Source organism: Amblyomma mixtum, chromosome 4 (assembly GCF_055824585.1).
Source record: "Amblyomma mixtum isolate Tamu chromosome 4, ASM5582458v1, whole genome shotgun sequence".
NCBI lineage: Eukaryota > Metazoa > Arthropoda > Arachnida > Ixodida > Ixodidae > Amblyomma > Amblyomma mixtum.
Window position 1 is genome coordinate 9,401,197 of NC_143015.1, and position 19,054 is coordinate 9,420,250.

Here is a 19,054-nt window from a genome sequence, read left to right on the forward strand (position 1 = left end):
TTTCATCTAGCTTTTCGGACTCCTTTTTCGTAGAGGCCGCCGCGGTGGCTCAGTGGTTATGGTACTCGGCTGCTGACCCAAAAGACGCGGGTTCGATCCCGGCCGCGGCGCTTGGAACTTTTTTGGAGGAGAAATTCTACAGGCACGTGTACTGTGCGATGTCAGTGCACGTTAAAGAACCCCAGGTGGTCGAAATTTCCGGAGCCCTCCACTACGGCGTCTCTCATAGCCTTAGTCGCTTTCGGACGTTAAACCCCATAAACCATAAACCATAAACCAACCTTTTCCGTAGAAGTTTATTGTTGCCATAAGGTCAGTCATCGAGCAGTTTAAGTTGTCCGCCTGCAAGTGATTTGCCTACTGTTGCGGGAAAGCCAGTGCGCATGCGCAGAACGGACGAGGCTTACTTCTTTCTTATGCAGCGCACTGCCCGCGCAGTTTGTGTCGCGTACTTTGCGGCGCTGCATGTATGCGTTGGTTATGCAGGATCGATAGCGTTGGTACTGCCGCGAATGTTTTGCAGTAATTGCTTTTTTTTTTATTTTTCAAAGCTGCCCACACGCAGCTTTATCGTTTTTTTTTGTGATCCAAGACGGGCGCAGATTTATATCGACTGATCGCATAAGGCGGAGCCGATTCTACGTTGTTCCAGAATGCTCTAGTCACTTTCCACGGTTTATCTCGAAAACCCGCTATAAGCTTTAAAACGAACACGGCTGAGAGCGGCCGGCATTCTGTACGACGACCGCCGAGCACGCTTGTTGCTACGCAACCGCCGACTCATTCACTTCTTTGCGGGCGCAAGTCAGCCCAAATAGTTTTGTTGAGAAGCCATTTTCGCTTTTGTCTTCCTCTCCGGACTGCAGTCACCATTACGTGACATCTGGTGGAGGTGCTAACGGATCTCCTTGCAGCCCTCATCCCCTGGAAGCCCCCAAATGAGCCCGAGCCGTCTCGAAGAAGATCGCGATAATCCCGCAGAAGCTGTCCCAACCGAAGACGAAGTGCGAAGCAGCTGTTGTCTCCAGAGGCGTCCACCTGAATACGGACTACTACCGAACCGCACGCGAGCAAAGGACTCCTCAATTCCAACGTCAACAATGGCTACGACACCAGCCTCCATTATTGGCTATTGGCTACGACACCAGCCTCTTTTGCATAGCAGCAACGCTTGGATCCCGACCCCAAATACCTTATCGAGTACTTAGAATGAAAAGATCGTTCACCCCCAGCTTTGTTCAAGCGAAGATTGTCTTCGTCCTGCATAGGGACTGATGTCCTCTTGAAGAACTTCGCGGCGAACAGCACTGCCTTCCTCCTCGATGTACGTGCAAGTGTTCGCGAAGCTGTACAGGATACGCATGACGAGTCGACAACTGGAAATCTCGGGTATTATCGCACCATCCGCCGCATTCAAGAGAAGTATTACTGGCCCCGACTGTCTGCTGCCGCACGTTATGTGCAAACCTGCCGAGATTGTCAGCTACGAAAGACCCTTCCCACCCAACCAGCACGATTTCTGAACCGTACTGAAGCGCTGTAACGACCCTTACAGCAGATCGGTGTGGACCTGCTGAGCGCTTTCTTGAAGTCATCTGGAAATAAGTCGATAATTGTAGCGACTGACCACCTGACCCGCTACGCCCAAGCAAAAGCGCTAGCGACTGGAGGAGCAACAGAGGTTAACGGATTTTCCTGGAATCCATACACCTGCGACACGGCGCCTCCCGTAGTGCTCATCACGGACACAGGAACGACGTTCACGGCGGAACTGGCGCAAGCCACGCAAATCACTGGAGGACAACTGCATACCATCCGCAGACTAATAGCCTTACGGAGCGCTTCAGGAAAGTGGTAGGAGTTTAGCGTCGTTAAACTGCGTATACTTGCGAAAGGATGTGATTATTCCACAGTTAGAGAGGACATTAAGCTGCGCATTATTGGTATCGCGCGATAGCATGAGTGGATTAATGCAGAATTGGTCATTATCTACTTAACACTCATAGATCGCGGTGAGTCCTGCTACCACTACCAGCGCAGCAGAGCAACGGTTACGAGATTCACCACTGTACTTGCAGGTGATTGTTTCTACCACACCCACCGGTAGCGATTGTTCAAACCTATGTTGGTCTTCCTAAGCAACCTTTCGCAGACACTGCCATCTGCCACGGTTGTCAGTTTAGTCCGGTGCGCTGGTTGTGATAACGATACAAAGTTACGTGGCCTAGATGGCGCGCCGCTGTCGTAGGTCACAAGACAGAAGACAGAGCACAAGACGGCTAGATTCTTGGTCGAGGTTGGTGCGTCTGTAGCAGTGCTTTCGCACTAAAAACCCTTGCAGACATGGTTCTTGTCGTAGCGGCGTCCGGCCGCTATCGGGGTGAGCGTTCCAACCGAGCGGAGACGCATCGAGAAGCAGCGAGGTCCGTGTCCAAGCCCAGAGCGAAAGACGCCCGTCTCTTTATTGCGGCCAAATATATACAGGCCCAATGACGTCACGGTTCTCACGTGACTCGAACGCACACGCATGTCAGCACATCCCCCTTTTTGGACGACATCAGAAACCCCGTTATCAAATTTGAGGCACTAACTACTTCAGAGGCAAATGTGCGAACTTTACAACGAGGTAACAACAGCTTTGTTCTGTTCAAAAAAAAAAAAACACTCCTCCTGGCTCAGACCGAGAACGCGCACACACACAAAAGATTACTCATGATATCGCCAGCGAACGGGAGGGCGAACTTCTCTTCCCGACCTGGCCACCGTGACTGGAGCCGAAGGCACCTGGCGTTCGGCTTTTGCCTCGGCCGGACAGCTGTTTACACTGGCAGGCGCGTCCCTGACTGACTCATCTGGCTTCTCCTGACCATGTTCATTGGGGAACTCATAACTTCCTTTTGTTTTCCCAACAATTGGCAAGCGGTTTAACATTCGTCGATTACGGCGCAACAGAGCACCTTGTTCTGTACGTACTAAGAAGGACCTCGGGGCAGCTGCAGCACAAACTACAGTGGCCCTGGTTTTCAAGTCTTGAACGCACACAGGATCACCGACCTTCAACCGAACGAGATCTCTAGCACGATGACGTTTGTTGTAGTAACGCGCTTGCAATTTTCGATTCGAATGATCCTTAGCTGTAACATCAGTCATTCTACTCTGTGTTGGGTCCCGCAGCTGAGGTGCCATCGGAACGCGAGTCCTTAGACGTCGACCCATCCGGATCTCTGCAGGACTGTAGCCCAGCACTCCTGGTGTCGCCCTGTATGCGAGAAGTGCGAGGTAGGGGTCTTTCGATTTAAGTATAAGACGCTTGATTGTTTGCACCATTCTTTCCACTTCCCCATTAGCTTGCGGGTGCCTTGGGCTTACAGTCACGTGACTGAAGCCATACTCAACAGCAAAAGTTTCAAACTCAGAGCATGAAAATTGCGGTCCATTATCTGTCACTACCGTTTCCAGAATGCCATTACGAGAAAAAATGCTCTTCATCCTTTCTATAACGGTTAGAGCAGTAGTTGATGGCAGAAGCGCAATTTCCGGGGTAGCGAGACAGATAATCGACCAGCACTAAATAGTGGCGATTATTGATAACGCACAAGTGAACACCAACTCTTTCCCATGTAAAATTCATAGTAGCCGTGGGCATCAACGACTCTGCATTCTGAGTAGCACATCGCGCGCAAGTTTCACAATCTTTCTCCTGCTGCGCAAGCTGTTCGCTAAGGCCTGGCCCCCAAACCAACTCTTTAGCCAATGCTCGGCTTCTAGAAATGCCTTGATGCCCATCGTGCAACTTTCCTAGCACTTCTTTTCTCAGGGAATGAGGCACTACGAGGCTGGTTCCTTTTAAAAGCAACCCGTTGCCTTCAACTATAAAGGTGCGTTCTTGCCCATAAGGGGCGAGATGGGAAGGAAGCCTCGGTTTTTCTGGCCATCCTTGGCGACACAATAATCGGAGGGCTTTGCAAACTGCATCGGTTTCTTGAGCCTTTCTCACTCTTTTCAGGAAATTAGCTCCGGTTTCCAGTCCCTCAATGCACGGTTTTGCATAGGAAGAAACTTCAGACACCGTCAATTCTCCGGCTATTCGCTTGTCTTCAGTGATTGGCGCTCGCGAAAGAGCGTCGGCAGTGACTGTTTTCCCGGATCATAGACTACCTCAAAACGATAGCGCATGAACCACAATCTGAACCGCTGAATTCTTGGCGGGACCATATCAAGGGGCATTTTTCCTAGTAAGGAAACAAGAGGCTTATGATCCGTTTCGAAGAGTATGTCCAGACCTCTGAGGTATTCATCGAATCTCTCGGCAGCCCAACTCAAGGCTAACGCCTGCTTTTCTATCTGCGCATAGTGCTCCTCAGTTTTCGTGAGGGGACGCGAGGCGAACTCTACTGGGCGTCTCTCACCGTTCCGTTGCGTTTGAGAAAGGGCTGCGCCCAGGCCGAAAGACGAAGCGTGTGCCGATAGAATCGTGGGAAGGCGAGGGTCGTACAAAGCCGTGCATTTCGCGGAGCAGATGAGAGATTTCACACTTTCGAACGCAGCGTTCTGCGCTGGGCCCTCATATCCAGGCCCTATCTTTACGCAAAAGTTCGTGCAAAGGAGCTGTAGTGTGAGCAAGGTGCGGCAAGAAGCGCCGCAAATGGTTAGCCATGCCCAGAACGCTGAGCAGTTCCGCTACATTGCTCGGTGTCTTCGTCGGTGGATCAGACTCAAGTTCTGGTCCACGAATGTGGGCGTGTGTTCGAATCCCACTTCTGGCCCCATGTCGTAGCGGCGTCGGGCCGCTATCGGGGTGAGCGTTCCAACCGAGCGGAGGCGCATCGAGGAGCTGCGAGGTCTGTGTCCAAGCCCAGAGCGAAAGACACCCGTCTCTTTATTGCGGCCAAATATATACAGGCCCAATGACGTCACGGTTCTCACGTGACTCGAACGCAGACGCATGACAGCACAGTTCTCATTTATGTCGACGCCTAGAAGACTTCGGACGTCATCCGGCCTTACATCGTGTTTACCTACAGCACTGCAGTACAATCACACAGATGGCGCCTTCTAGGCTCATCCACGGCAGGGAGGCCACGACCACACTCGACACCATGCTGCCCAACTTTATTGAAAAAAATTTAGCTGCGGTTGGACCACTCTTCAACCTGGTTAGAGCGGGAAAGCTATGGCGTGCCGGGCAACTGTACGCGGCTTGGCGTCTGTAACGTTCAGCGCGTTGCAGACACTGGATAGGCAGCGCGCTCAGTCTGCCACTCTGGCAGGTGGTAGTTAATGGTTGATCGCGAGAGTTTGCTCACCCAGTGAATTAAAGTTTTCATCATCATCATCTCACCCAGTGATGGCAACGACACCAAGGTAGTAACGTATGTTAAAAGCAACATCGCGGTAATCCAACACGACATTGGAAACCAGGAGACGGAGACAGTATGCGTAGAAATTTTAACTGGAAAAAAGAATAGGGGTAGCATATTTCTTCTAAATATTTACAGCCCACCAAAAAAGATGAAAGTAAAATTTGGCCCCATATTCAGAAGGGCAGCTAAACTCGCGGGGAAAAACCCCCTGATCATAATGGGCGATTTGAACGCCCGGCACCAGGAATGGGGTTACTTAAGCAACAACGCCAAGGGTCAAGCCCAACTGGATGATATAGTAGCATCCAATTTCTACATAGCCAATGACATCTCCTGTCCCACGAGGACTGGTAACAGCGTTACAGCGGACACATCTCCTGACCTTACGCTATGTAGGAACGCTGGTATTGTGAAATGGCGGAACCGACAGGAAGATTTGGGTAGCGATCACTTTCTGCTGGAGCTCGAGCTCAGCAGAAAAGTCAGCGTGAAACCTACAATTTACAGGCAAGAGAAGCTTACGGATTGGTATAAATTCAGAGCTATCAGAGAAGAACATGAGCATAGTGACATAACCTGTATCCAGGACTGGACGGCAACGCTGCTTGAGCATGTAGAAAGAGCAACTGAGGAGGTTCAGGTAGATGACTCCCAAGATAGAATGGACAGCAGGCTCTTCAGCATGTACAAAAGGAAGGAACAGCTAAATAACCAGCTGAAGCGCCAAAGGTGGAACAGAAACCTAAGGAGGGAAATAGCTAGGCACAATGTAGAATTAGAAAGGTATGCTCGACAGTTGGAATCTCAGAGATGGGATAATAGATGCGAGGAAATGGAGAAAAGCATGGGAAAATCCAGTACATGGCAGTTGCTCAAATTTCTTATAGACCCAAATAAATCTAAGACGGCTATGAGAACTGAGCAAATAAAAGCTAGGTATAAGTTTAATGGCACAGATGAGCAACTTATTGACACGCTCAAGTCACTGTATATTGCTCCCCCTGGGGCCGCTAAATATGACGACTATAAGGGACAACCAAATGAGGAGTTGGATGCCCCCATATTAAAGAGCCGAGGTCAGGATGGAACTGCTGAAGCTAAAACGAAGGTCAGCCCCGGGGCTCGACAGAGTAGAAAACAGAATGTTGAGAAATCTGGATGAAGAATCAATAAACAGCCTCACTAGGTATCTCAACCAAGTGTGGAAAGCAGGCGCTGTCCCTGAGGAGTGGAAGAAGGCCAAGATCACGCTTATACACAAGCAGGGTAAACCTCCGAGCTTGGAGAACCTCAGGCCGATCTCACTAACACCATGTGTAGGGAAACTGCTTGAGAAGGTCATCCTTACCAGACTGACCAAATACATGGAGGATAACGGCCTCTGGCCAGATGAAATGGTCGGATTTAGGCCTGGGCTCACCACCCAAGATACAATGCTAAGACTCTATGGAGATATAGTAGATCAGCTGGACCTCGGCAACCTGAAGGCGATCTTAGGTATAGATCTTAAGAAAGCCTTTGACAATGTCAGCCATGACGCCATCCTTGATGGGCTAAATGAGATAGCTGTAGGAAAAAACACCTATAACTACATCCGATCGTTCCTAAGGGACAGGACAGCTATCATTACATTTCAGGGCATCACATCCGATGAGTTCCCCATGGGATGCAGAGGAACCCCACAAGGGGCTGTACTCTCTCCATTTCTCTTTAATCTGGTAATGAGGGACCTTCCCCGCAAGCTTAGAGAGATAGAAGGCTTAAACATCAGCCTCTACGCAGATGATGTAAATGTCTGGCTAAACAAAGGAGGCGAATCAGAAATGAAAGAAAAGCTACAGAAGGCAGCGGATATCATTAACGAGCATGCGAAATGCGTGGGTATGAGCTGCTCTCCGCAAAAGTCGGAGCTATTTGTAGCAATGAGCAAGCGCAGTCAAAGGATACCGGCAATCGAGGTTACACTTGAAAATAGAACGATACCAATTGTCGAGGAAATAAGAATCCTAGGCATGTATATTAACAGAAAAGGGAAAAACAAAAGTACGCTAGACAAGCTCAAAGCGCAAGCTGAACTTGTCGTCAGAGCCTTCAGAAAGGTATGTAGAAGGGGGGAAGGACTCTCAGAGTCCAGCAAACTAAGACTCACGCAGGCCTTCATCGTTAGCAGGATATGCTACGCAACCCCATTCCTGAAAATAAACAAAACCGAAGAAAAGGCATTAGACACAATCATCAGAAAATGTGTCAAACGAGCGCTAGGGCTGCCCATTTCCACGTCCAATGATATACTGGAGAAAATGGGCCTGCATAACAATTGGAGAGAACTGACTGAAGCGGTTAGAACATCGCAAATCGAAAGGCTAACATCCACACCCGCAGGAAGGAAATACCTACAGCTAGCGAAATGGGCAACCGTAGATAGCACAGTGAACACCAGAACAGATCTGGGAAGAGAAATAAGAGAGCATCTTATTATCGCTCCCATACCTAGAAACATGCATCCCATCCACGACAAAGGCAGAAGGAAAAGCAGGGTCGCACAGCTGACTGCTAAGCTAGGCAAGATGCCACAGGGAACCGTGGCCTACACTGATGCCGCGGTAGGCACGCTAGGAGACCGTCTCCGTAGCCGTCGGGGACTCAGGCAGAACGTTACGCGTTGTAAGACACCTTGACTTAAAACCCCTTGTGGCGGAGGAGGTTGCAATAGCGATCGCTCTAACTCAGCCAGGTACCAAATACGTAGTAAGCGACTGCAAAGCCGCAATTAGAAATTACAGCAAGGGACGCATCCACGAAATGGCGGCTAAATATCTAAAAGACTTTATCCCAGCCCACAATATTCTAATTATCTGGACCCCAGCCCACTCGGGTCTGGTTGGAAACGAGGCCGCCCACTGGCTCGCCCGCTCCTCTTTACCCCGGGGAGCCGTGGACACCTCATACGAATTCAGCACTAAAGAGGAAACCAATACCTTTAATAGCATCACAGACATTCAGGAAAAGAACAAAAGGATCTATCCTCCTCCGGATAGATCGCTTAGCTCGGCTGAGGCCTATGACTGGAGAAGACTCCAAGCTAGAAACTTCGCATCCCCGCTCTGGAGGAGCTGGACAGGAGGTGACACGAGGGAGGATGCGGAGGTGTGCGAGTTCTGCGGACATACCGCTACACTCGAACACATACTATGGAGATGCCCCAGTGCCCCAGGATATGGCAGAATCAATAATGCAGAGGAATGGGAGACCATACTCAGAAGTGCCGACCTTAGCATACAACGATACGCTACCCGCCTGGCAGCAGAAGCTGCGCGACTATACCGTTGCTAGTCTTCCAGCTGCGACGCTGCCCCTCCCCGGACGCCTGCGTGCGGACCCGGAGGGGCACGGGTCTTCTTCTGGCGGAAATAAAGTTTCTTCACTCACTCACTCACTGCGGCCTATTGCTGCAGTGTCGCGTTTCTGCCGCAACGTTGTGGGCGCTAATGCAAGCAGCCAACATCTCTCTTTCGCCATCCCGCGCACCTGAAAGCGCAATTCATGCATCCACTGTCCCAGGGAGCCAGTTATGCGCGCTTCCTTTCTTTAAAGTCATCGAGCCGCCGCGGTGGCTCAGTGGCTATGGCGCTCGGCTGCTGGCCCGAAAGACGCGGGTTCGATCCCGGCCGCGGCGGTTGAATTTCTTTGGAGGAGAAATTCGAGGCCCGTGTACTGTGCGATGTCAGTGCACGTTAAAGAACCCCAGGTGGTCGAAATTTCCGGAGCCCTTCACTACGGCGTCTCTCATAGCCTTAGTCGCTTTGGGACGTTAAACCCCATAAACCAACCAACCAACCTTTAAAGTCATCGGAGCTAAAACGCTGCCAACGCCAATGAACACGGCGCATGGCTTCAGTGGCGCGTTTCTGCCACAACGTTGTCCACTCCAACGCGTGCAGCGCACATGTCACTACCGCCATGTAGCTTAAAGCACGGCTGAAGTGTCCGCTGTGCCCGGCAGCGCTAAAACATTTTGACCCCTCCTTTAGCGGCAGCTGCCCACACTGTAGTGCAGTGTCTTCTGACACCTATCACATGGTGTGGGCCTGCCCCTCCAACCCCGCTGTTCCCCCCATCCCCAACCCAACCCGGGAGGACTGGGAGGCGACCCTACTCGGCTGCCACGACTTACAGGCCCAACAAGCCTTAGTCGGGCGCGCCCGGGCGGCGGCAACCGCCACTGGGGTCCCATACTAGGGACCTCCACCTAGTGTTTGTAAGGATCGGTCCCTTACGGGCTGATCCAAACATACCTCCAGTTCATTCGAAATAAATGTTTTCACCACCACCACCACCACTCTCTCAGGGGCGAGTTATTCTCCTTCCCTTTGCATTCGAAGCTCCCGCTCTTCATCGGTTTCGTCGTTTAAAGAGCCAATAACAAGTCCACTATCCCAGGCGGCAAGTTATGCACCTTTCCTTTCCTTTGCTTTATCTTTTGCAGTGTGGTATAGGCTTTGGTTATGAAGGTCGTTTGAAAGTAAAACATGCGGCCAAGATGAAACTGTCTTCACCTAGTGCAGTGAAGCTTTCGCTTCAAAACCTCGACGTCGCCGCCTACTTAAGCGCCCGGAGGGACAACTACGCCTGGCCTGCTCGCGCTTTATAGACCAACTGCGCACCGTTGCCTGGCGCTGAAACCTACGCCGACGCCACGCAGAATACGAGCCGCAGAAATGTCCAACGTCTTTTAAAGCAGCCAGTCCTGGTACTGCTGTGGAGCAGTCAAGACCTGGGAAACTGCTCAGGAGTCGGGAAGAGAGGAGCAGCTGTGACTATCACACCCTACTGCAATCCTGTGAAAGAAATAGTTTTCCCTCATTATGGATGGTGCAATCGTGTGAGCTATAGATATAGAAACGCACCCTTAAGGACGTAAATCTCTTTACAGGGCATCGGGCTACAGAGAAGATTTCGACAAGAGGTGGTCGACACAAGCAGACGACTTGAAGTGATTCGTGCCGAAGACCGCACTTTGATTATAGCAAAGTTGTCGTCGTGTTGGACGCAGTGTAAATAATTTGTGTGTACCGTAATCAATTTGGTGGGTCTGACCTCACAGTCAGAAAACTGTTGAGAAGAAAAGAACCAGCTGTTGAACTCTGCCTCTCAAACTCTTCCGGAGAAGGAGTCGCATAGAAAGCATGGAAGGTTATATTAATTAAAAAAACTCTCAAACTGCTGTGATAACAGTCCGAATGCGAAGAATGGCCAGCGAAATGTTTAATGTAGCGGAGTACTGCGCGCAGCACCGTACGGAGGTCGCCGCGTACAAAGATTCTGCCAAGATAGAAGTCATGGGGTAAAAAGGCGCATACGGTTTTTTTCGCGTGCCTGCAGTTTGACATTATTACCGCGAATTTTCTCTTATGCGTTTGTAAGGTTGCACACTCGACGTCTCTTTCGACTACGGGAAAGTGAGGTTGCAAACTCGACGACTCTTTCGACTACGGGAAGGTGAAACGGTAAAAGCGGTAAAGAATGGCTAAACGAGCACTGGTAAGATAATGAAATCGAAAAGAACAAAATACAGTGGCTGGAACAAGCCTGCAAACTTCTGTACATGTGTTTCACGTAAAAGCGGCTAAAGCCCAGGAAACTGACGAAAAAGAGCAGTGCTTCTATACGGTTGCATCGAAATGACTGCAACTGCTTAAACATAAGGCTGATAGTAAGGTGGAAAGTTGGGCGAGTTGAATCTTATTCATGATGAAGTTTAGCGCCAAAAACTAGGAGAAAGTAGGAGTGAAGACACAACACGAGCGCTCGTGTTGTGTCTTCACTCCTACTTTGTCCTAGTTTTTGGCGCTAAACTTCATCATGAATAAGGCTGATGATTGTCGTAATGCAATCGGTATGAGCAGTCACAGAAGCAACCAAGTATTGTCGTCGCGACCTTGTAGTACTTTTCACCGGAACACCACTTATGCTTTTCCACTAGTCCGCCGCGCGAAGGCCAGTGATGGATCATGACATATAAAAAAATGAGCCCGCGCGTGTTTAATTCAATAAAAAAAAATGAGGCCGCGTAGCACACGGTAGCTTACTGATAAAAAGAGCGGCGCAAGGTTCATCGCGAGTGAATGAAAGAGCAGTGCACGCGGTATCGCGGTCACACAGCTGGGCCGTCAGAAGTGGAATCGAACTAAATAGAGGGCGTTGTTGTGCGCCCCTAAGGTTGATGTGTTGAAAAAAAAAAGCGCTAATAACATATTCTTTGATGGGCCGGTTATCCCTGATTTTTCCGCTGAATTCCATCAAAAGAGAAAAAGAAACATGTGCCACCCCCGTTGGAGTTTTCGTTTCTGCTAAAGACGAATGCGAGTCGAGCTACATAAACTTTTCCAGCAATTAAAGAAATGTAGTTCAATGTGATTCCCAAGGTGGCACTCGATTGTCTATGCTATATGACGACTTGGTGCACAAATCACAAAGTACCGTGAAATAAGAAGCGCGAGTTTGTTTGCGCCATTCGGTTTCTATATGCGCTAGCCCGCTATGGAAACAGAAATGACAGGTGTAACATTAAGAGACCGCAAGAGAGCAGAGTGGATGAAGGGACAAACTGGGGATAATGACATCCTACTAGAAATCAAGAGGAAAAAAAATTACAAGGAAGTTTAGCGGCTAAAGTGGTGAAAGGCGAAAGCCTGAGTGCTGCATTCTGCTACGTGATTGTTCATTGCACAGTTTGTTGGTGCATTAATTAACTGCCAATTAATGACGCTTAAGCTTCGCCTTTAGGAGTGGAACGCGAAAGCGTGTTGTAGCGCTGCCACGGAGTCCAAGGAACGCCACCACTCGTTCGGCGCGATGCGTTGCCCTTTGAACGCAACGCTTTTTGAGGAAAGGAAATGGGGCTGTAATTCTCTGTCATCTCGGTGGACACCTGAGCCGCACCGTACAGGAAGGGAGGAAGTGTGAGTGAAAGAAAGAGGGGCCGTAATGAAGAAAATGAAAATTGTATTTGAGGAAAGGAAATTACGCATTAACTGTCTCACATATCTCAGTAGACACTAGTCGAAAATTGTATTTGAGGAAAGGAAGTTGCGCAGTAACTGTCTCACATATTTCGGTGGACACCCGTCAAAATTCGCGCGCGGTGACGTCACGATAATTTGCACCAGTCTGAAACGCGGACAAATACGCCTTGCTCGTCGGTAAATTGGTTTTTGAGGAAAGGAAATGTATCTGTCTCTCATATCTCGGTGGACACCTAAACCTCACCGTAATGGGAAGGGAGGAAGATGGGAGTGAACGAAGACACCGTATTCACTATGACGCACCTTTGTTCATTCCATACCATCGAGCTGGCATGGCGGAGTACGCCATTTTTACACCATTGCGTATAACTTTACCAACACCAACATAGTCCAACAAATTAAAGAGGATGTCATGTGGCACCCTGTCAAATGCCTTAGCGAGATCGATCTGCAGCATGGCTACCTGCAGGAATTCGCTATCACAAAGTTCTAAAACACTCCTGGCAACATGGATGTTCGTGTGTATCGTCCTGTTTTTAATACCAAATGTTTGATGGGGGCCGATTAAATCCTGGATTACAGCTTGGAGTCGTCTCGCCAACGCCTTCATCAGCACCTTGTAGTCTACGTTTGTTAGTGTGATTGGTCTGTATCCAGTGACCGTGCGAAGTTTGACTTCCTCTTTACTTTTCGGAATCAAAACTGTGTGAGCGCGCGTAAAAGAGGGCGGCAATAATCCGCACTCGAATGACTCCACGAATACCCCATGCAAGGCCACAGCGACACCAGGTGTGTATCGTACAGAAACTGCACCACAAATCTTGTCATAAATGGTGAACTGTAGCGCCGCATAGATGTACGCTCATCTGTACGCCAAGGTTGTCCATTGTCGCCGCTGTTGTTCTCATTGTTCCTTGAACCACTCTGCCAGAAAATTTTGCAGAATGAAGAAATACGCGGTTTTGGCTTCCACACGTGTGAAGTTCGTGTGCTTGCTTACGCGGATGACGTTGCATTTTTTGCATCGGACAGGGAAAGCATTACGGCTGTACTGAAAATAACACAGGATTTTTGTGCCCAGAGTGGGAGCATGTTAAACATAGATAAGTGCATTGGTTTGTGGCATGGCGCTTGGGACATGACTCCAGATGTATTTGAAAATGTTCACTGGTCCACTACACCGAGCACATATCTTGGGGTGCCTCTTGATTGCTATCGTGAAAGCGATTCGGTCTGGAGCAAGAAGGCCGGTGAAATGAGAGAGATGACATCTAAATGGTGTGGGCGCGACCTTTCAGTGTTCGCGCGTGCCACGGTATGCAATGTTTTTCTAGCAGCAAAGATAATGTACATCTTGCAGGTGTTGTAGTGTACACGGGTGAATATACAGAAGTTCCATCGCATCTTTGTGACATTTATATGGCAGTCCAGTTGGGAGAGAACCTCCCGAACGAATCTTTTTCGGCGAGTCGCCGAGGGGGGGTCTGTCCCTCTCTCACTTGTTTTTAAGCCAAGTGGTCATGCGCTTCATGTTTCTCCGCGAAAGAAGAAACCCTTTCCTCCAGTGTTTTGTTCAGTTTATGTTGCCGAATGCACTCCCAGACTTTGTAATCTCCTCTGCCGGAGGTGGTCGCTACAGTGTGTCCCGTTACCTCCGTGAGGTTGTCGCATCTTATCGATTCCTTGTCACCCGTTTTTCCAAAGAATATTTGGCAACTGTGAAGAAAAGGCAACTTAAGAAAGACTTATCACACGTCCTTTTTCCTGCTCCCTTGTATCGGTCGGCCTTTGGGGCCTCACCGGGACAAAATGTGTTAAAGAGGGTAAGAAGAATGTGGGTAACGCCTTCAGCTAAAACTTTCTTCTTTCAACTGCACACAGGTACCTAACCTGTTAAAAGCTGGTTACATGAAAGAGACATATACGTCCCATGGGGCACCCATTGCCTTCTGTGTAGGAAGGAGGAAACAATTGACCATGTTTTTGTCGACTGTAATAATGCAATCTTCTTTTGGGACGTGTTGCAGCGAACCATAAAGAAAGATTTGCCGCTCACTCCGCACGGCATTAGGTTTCTGCCCGTCGAAGACGATGGAGCTCCATATGACACCATTTTTCTGCTTGGCTTGCATGCAGTGTGGCGTAGTGCCATGGCATATCGCCATTGCGATCCTGGAGCCAGATCTATGTATGAATATTTTGTTGAGAGTGTCCTGAAAATTTACGATGTGTTAAAAGACCGAGGTTTTGACGAAGAAATTGTATCCCTTTTCCAGAATCTATCCCAACTGAAGAAGTTGGAATGGTCGCTGGAAGCAAGGAGTGCTGTAGCCATGTAAATAGCCATGTAAATAGTCACATATGTTGTAATGCACTGTATTCCCACGCCTTTGAAGGCAATAAAGAAAAAAAAAAGCTGGCATGGCGGAGTGGTAGCGTGCTCAACTCGCACTCCGGAGACCAGGGTTCGATTCCCAAGCCCGGCAAAATTTCTTACTCGGTTTTATTTATTTATCTGGTCTGACTAGAAAGGTTAATTAGACTAATTGGTTAAGTAAGCAATTAACTAAACTCATTCCCACTTACTTGGAGCATCACTATACGATCCCTTTAATTGGGTGCATGGTTAGTAGCCAAAGTACAATTGGGCCCATTTGAAATTCGCGCACTTTGACGTCACGACCATTTAGACCAATTGAAAAGCGTGACATTTCTGTCGACAGCTCCTGCTTACAACGATGAGGCATTAAAGGCTTCCGCCTTAAAATTACCTTGTGCAGAACCAGTAGTGCGAAGGCAAGACAAGCGATGGTCCTTCTAAGGGTAACGGAGTGGATTCCAAGAGAAGTCAAGCGTAGCAGGGGGCGGCAGAAAGTTAGATGAGATTAAGACGTTTGCGGGGATACGGTGGCCGCAACTGGCGAAGGACAGGGTTAATTGGAGAGACGGGGGAGGAGCCTTGGCCCTGCAATGATCATCGTCAGGATTTTGATGATGATGACGAGCACTCCTGAAAAAAAAAAACACTTTTCACTTAAAACAAATTAGCGATATTTTATTGAGATTTGGTCACGTGTTGGACCACAGTGATAATGGCGGGTTTCACTGGAAGATAGCTTTTTATTGATATTCAATGCCAAATTAAAATTATAGACCCTCGTTTTTTTATATTGCAGATTGATTGAAACCACGTTTATTCACCATTAGAATGCGCTGAAGGCGCTATGGTGGAAGGGTAAAGGGTATTGTAAAGGAGAAAGGGTAAGGCTGCCTTCCTTTTATTAAAACTTCCTGGAGGCAGCTAAGTGGAGGCAGCGTGCCTCTCGTGAGCACTGCGGAGCCGATCGTCGACCAGCGGCACCTCCGAGTCCTGGATGAACGCGAGGAGTGCCCGCCAGAGCTCGATGGCACGACCTCGAGACGAGGTATAGGGGCAGGCCCAGGTCCACACAGAAGAAGTCATGGTCCCCATTTAACGGTGGCCAGGGCTAGAAGACGAAATGGTGTGTAGAGAGGACATTCCCAGAACAGGTGGTTCAGATCCGCACGGCAGTTGCACCTGGAACAGGAACCGGATACAGGCGGCCTCGTGCCACCCCGATGAAAGCGGTTCAACAAGAAAGGAGTTAGAATGGTGCCTGTTTGGATCCTCCGCAGCAGGACCGATTCTCGTCGCGTGAATACCATCGGGGGAAGTGCAAGTATAGAGAGGGGGTTGCCCACTGCCGTGAGGTAGGCGGTGCGATGAAGTTTCATCGCAAGCTTCTCCGCGATCGGAACTGCAACCTCAGTTGTGGTAGCGACGGAAGGAGGAAGAGTATCGGAAGCTCTGGCTAGCACGGTGGAGAGATGAGCGCGTGCTAGTCTATAAGCCTTCTCGTTCCCAGGGATACCGCAGTGCGCGGGGACCCAATGGATGCTAACGTGCTGACCGCGTTTGCGAAGCAGGCGTGCGTTATGCCTTGTCTTCTGCATTACAGGGTCCGTATAAAGAATGTTGGCGCATGCCCGGTAGGCAGCTTGAGAGTCCGTGTACACACGATGGTGAATGGAAGATAGTGAACAAGGGAGCCGTAGCACTCCCGAAACGTCTTTCCATCTTTATTGACTTTGGCCAGTGACCAGCAACCTCATCACCATGATTCCTTACCAGACGGTATACCGTCAACCCGCCACGGTGGCTCAGTGGTAAGGCGCTCGTCTACCGAACCGAAGTACCCGGGTTCGAACCCGACCGCGGCGGCCGCGTTTCGATGGAGGCGAAACGCAAGAGGCGCCTGTGTGCTGTGCGATGTCAGTGCATGTTAAAGATCCCCAGGTGGTCGAAATTATTCCGGAGACCTCCACTACGGCACCTCTTTCTCTCTTTCTTCTTTCACTCCTACCTTCCTCCCTTCCCTTACGGCGCGGTTCAGGTGTCCGCCGATATATGTGAGACAGATACTGCGCCATTTCCTTTCCTCAAAAAAAAAAAAAAACAATTTACAATTTAATTTATGCCGTCAAACCCTCGACTACATGAATGGGGTCAGTTTCAGACGAAACTGCTAGAGCTGATTCCAAGTAGTCTAATATGGCCATTAGCCCGGCTCGGGTTTTATATTGCAGTGCTCAATTCCTACATTTCGAAGCACCATCTCAGAACTTACGCCATAATCTCAAGGCAGGTTTCGGTCAGTGTTCGGCCCCTTTAAGGAAAGAAGTGACCAAAAGGACGATTTTTGGCTTGACGTACAAAATTACAAAAGAAATCTTTTGGAAGAACCGGTCACCTGGAGAGCTGCCTCTGGAAGGCATCTTAGCATCCCTTTGCCCGCCTTCCGCCTACAGTTGATCATCCATGTCGGAAAGCATCAACAGTCATGCCACAACAACCGGAACTTAGCAGTCCTTGAAGAAGGTGATGTCCTTGAAGAAGGTGATGTAGTACCGATGAAAGGGTCCTTCAAATTTTCAAATCAAATTTTTCAGATCAAATTTTTCCTTGCGTGCTTTCTTCTTTCAAATGATGCGTTAGACATTGGTGTACACGGAGCACCGCGTTGTATTTCACCAACGCATAATAAATAATTTATATTTAAATTTCTTCATGCCCTGTTCGGTTTCACCAACATAACGATGGCTGTTACGTGTAGTGGAAATTAGGTCGCGTGAGGTGCAATAAAACGGCAATATAACTGCTGATACGTCGTTCGTTGTAATTATATGTCTTGAAGGCGGCTGATTTAAGTGCTATAGTGAGTCAAAACAACGTATGAGCGTTTGTATTAGTTTTCCCGTGCCTCACGTGACCTAATGTTAAACTCACGTCACAGCCATCCATCAGTTGATGAAACTGGGACAACATAGGAGAAAAAAATTATTTTGTAAATTATTTAGTGGCAGTAGGCGAATACCACACGGTGGTCCATGTATTCTAATACCTACGGCATCATTTGGAAGGAGAAAAGGTATAAAACTGGGTGTCTATAGTCATATAAGCACCGATTGAGAATGCATTTCTTTTGTTAGCGTCATTTCCCACAAATACATGAAATATTAGCGCGAGGATCCAACAACGTTGTGATGGTGCTTTTTGATGAAAGGAAATGGCGCAGTAACTGTCTCACTTTTTGATGGACACCTGAACCGCGCCGTAAGAGAGGGAGGAAAGTGGGAGTGAAAGAAAAAAGAGAAACAGGCGCAGTAGGGGAAGCCTCCGGAATAATTTCTACCAGCTGGGGATCCTTAAAGAGCAACTGCATATGTTTTAGAAATCGACGAGCTTAAAAGGGTCGAATGCGTGAAACTTCCAGGTAAAGTATGCTAACTGCTTTCGGCCCAGCATTTGAAACGATGACGTAATCACCAATTAAAATTGCGACGGTTTTCAAGCTTCTCCGCAGCGCACAACGCTAAGTGGGGGACGCATGATGACGTCATCGAAGGTATCGGTACATTGCCAACGCATAAACGCCTGCTTTGAAGGAAAAAAACCAACGCCACAGAAGGCAAAGCCTGCCAAACGTTGTTTGGCAGCGTCCAACGAGGCACGGCAGGGCGTGGCTGACGGCAGCGGTAATTGGAAATCATACCTTCCGTGACGTCGCACTGAACTTCCTTGCACTCCTCTATTGCTTTCAGGAGAAGCGCAAAATTTAATCGTCGATTACGTCACTATTCTAAATGGTAGTGCAAAAACATTTAGCATGTTTTACCTACAGCCTATATAGATTTGAATCCTTGAGTATCGCGAAATTCTCAAAAAGTGGCGCAGTTGCCCTTTAACGTGCACTGACATCGCGCAGCACACGGTGCCTTTTGCGGTTCGCCTCCGTGTAAACGTGGCCGCCGGGGCCGGGTTCGAACCCGGGTACACCGAATAGTAAACCGAGCGCCCTACCCACGAGCCACCGCAGTGAGTAGTGCTCATTGTCTCAGACAGCAGAATCTAAATAAAACCTCCCACGATGTAGAGCAACAAAGAAAAAAAAATGGCTCAGTGACTGTGGAGCTCGGCTGCTGATTCCAAAAAATACAAAAATCAGGAGGATCCCCAGCTGATCTTCGTTAACCCTCCACTACACTGTCTATCCTAGAGCCTCCATGTCTACTCGACACGTTCAACCCACGATATTACTACTAGTATTACCAAAAGAAGGATGTATAAATGGGTGCAGCTGCTTT

The 19,054-nt window shown here is 48.9% G+C and overlaps 1 pseudogene; it reads right to left on the minus strand.

Moving 5' to 3' along the window:
* Nucleotides 1–15,689: 15,689 nt before the first annotated feature.
* LOC149345652 (uncharacterized) lies at nt 15,690–17,185 on the minus strand (annotated as a pseudogene).
* Nucleotides 17,186–19,054: the final 1,869 nt, after the last annotated feature.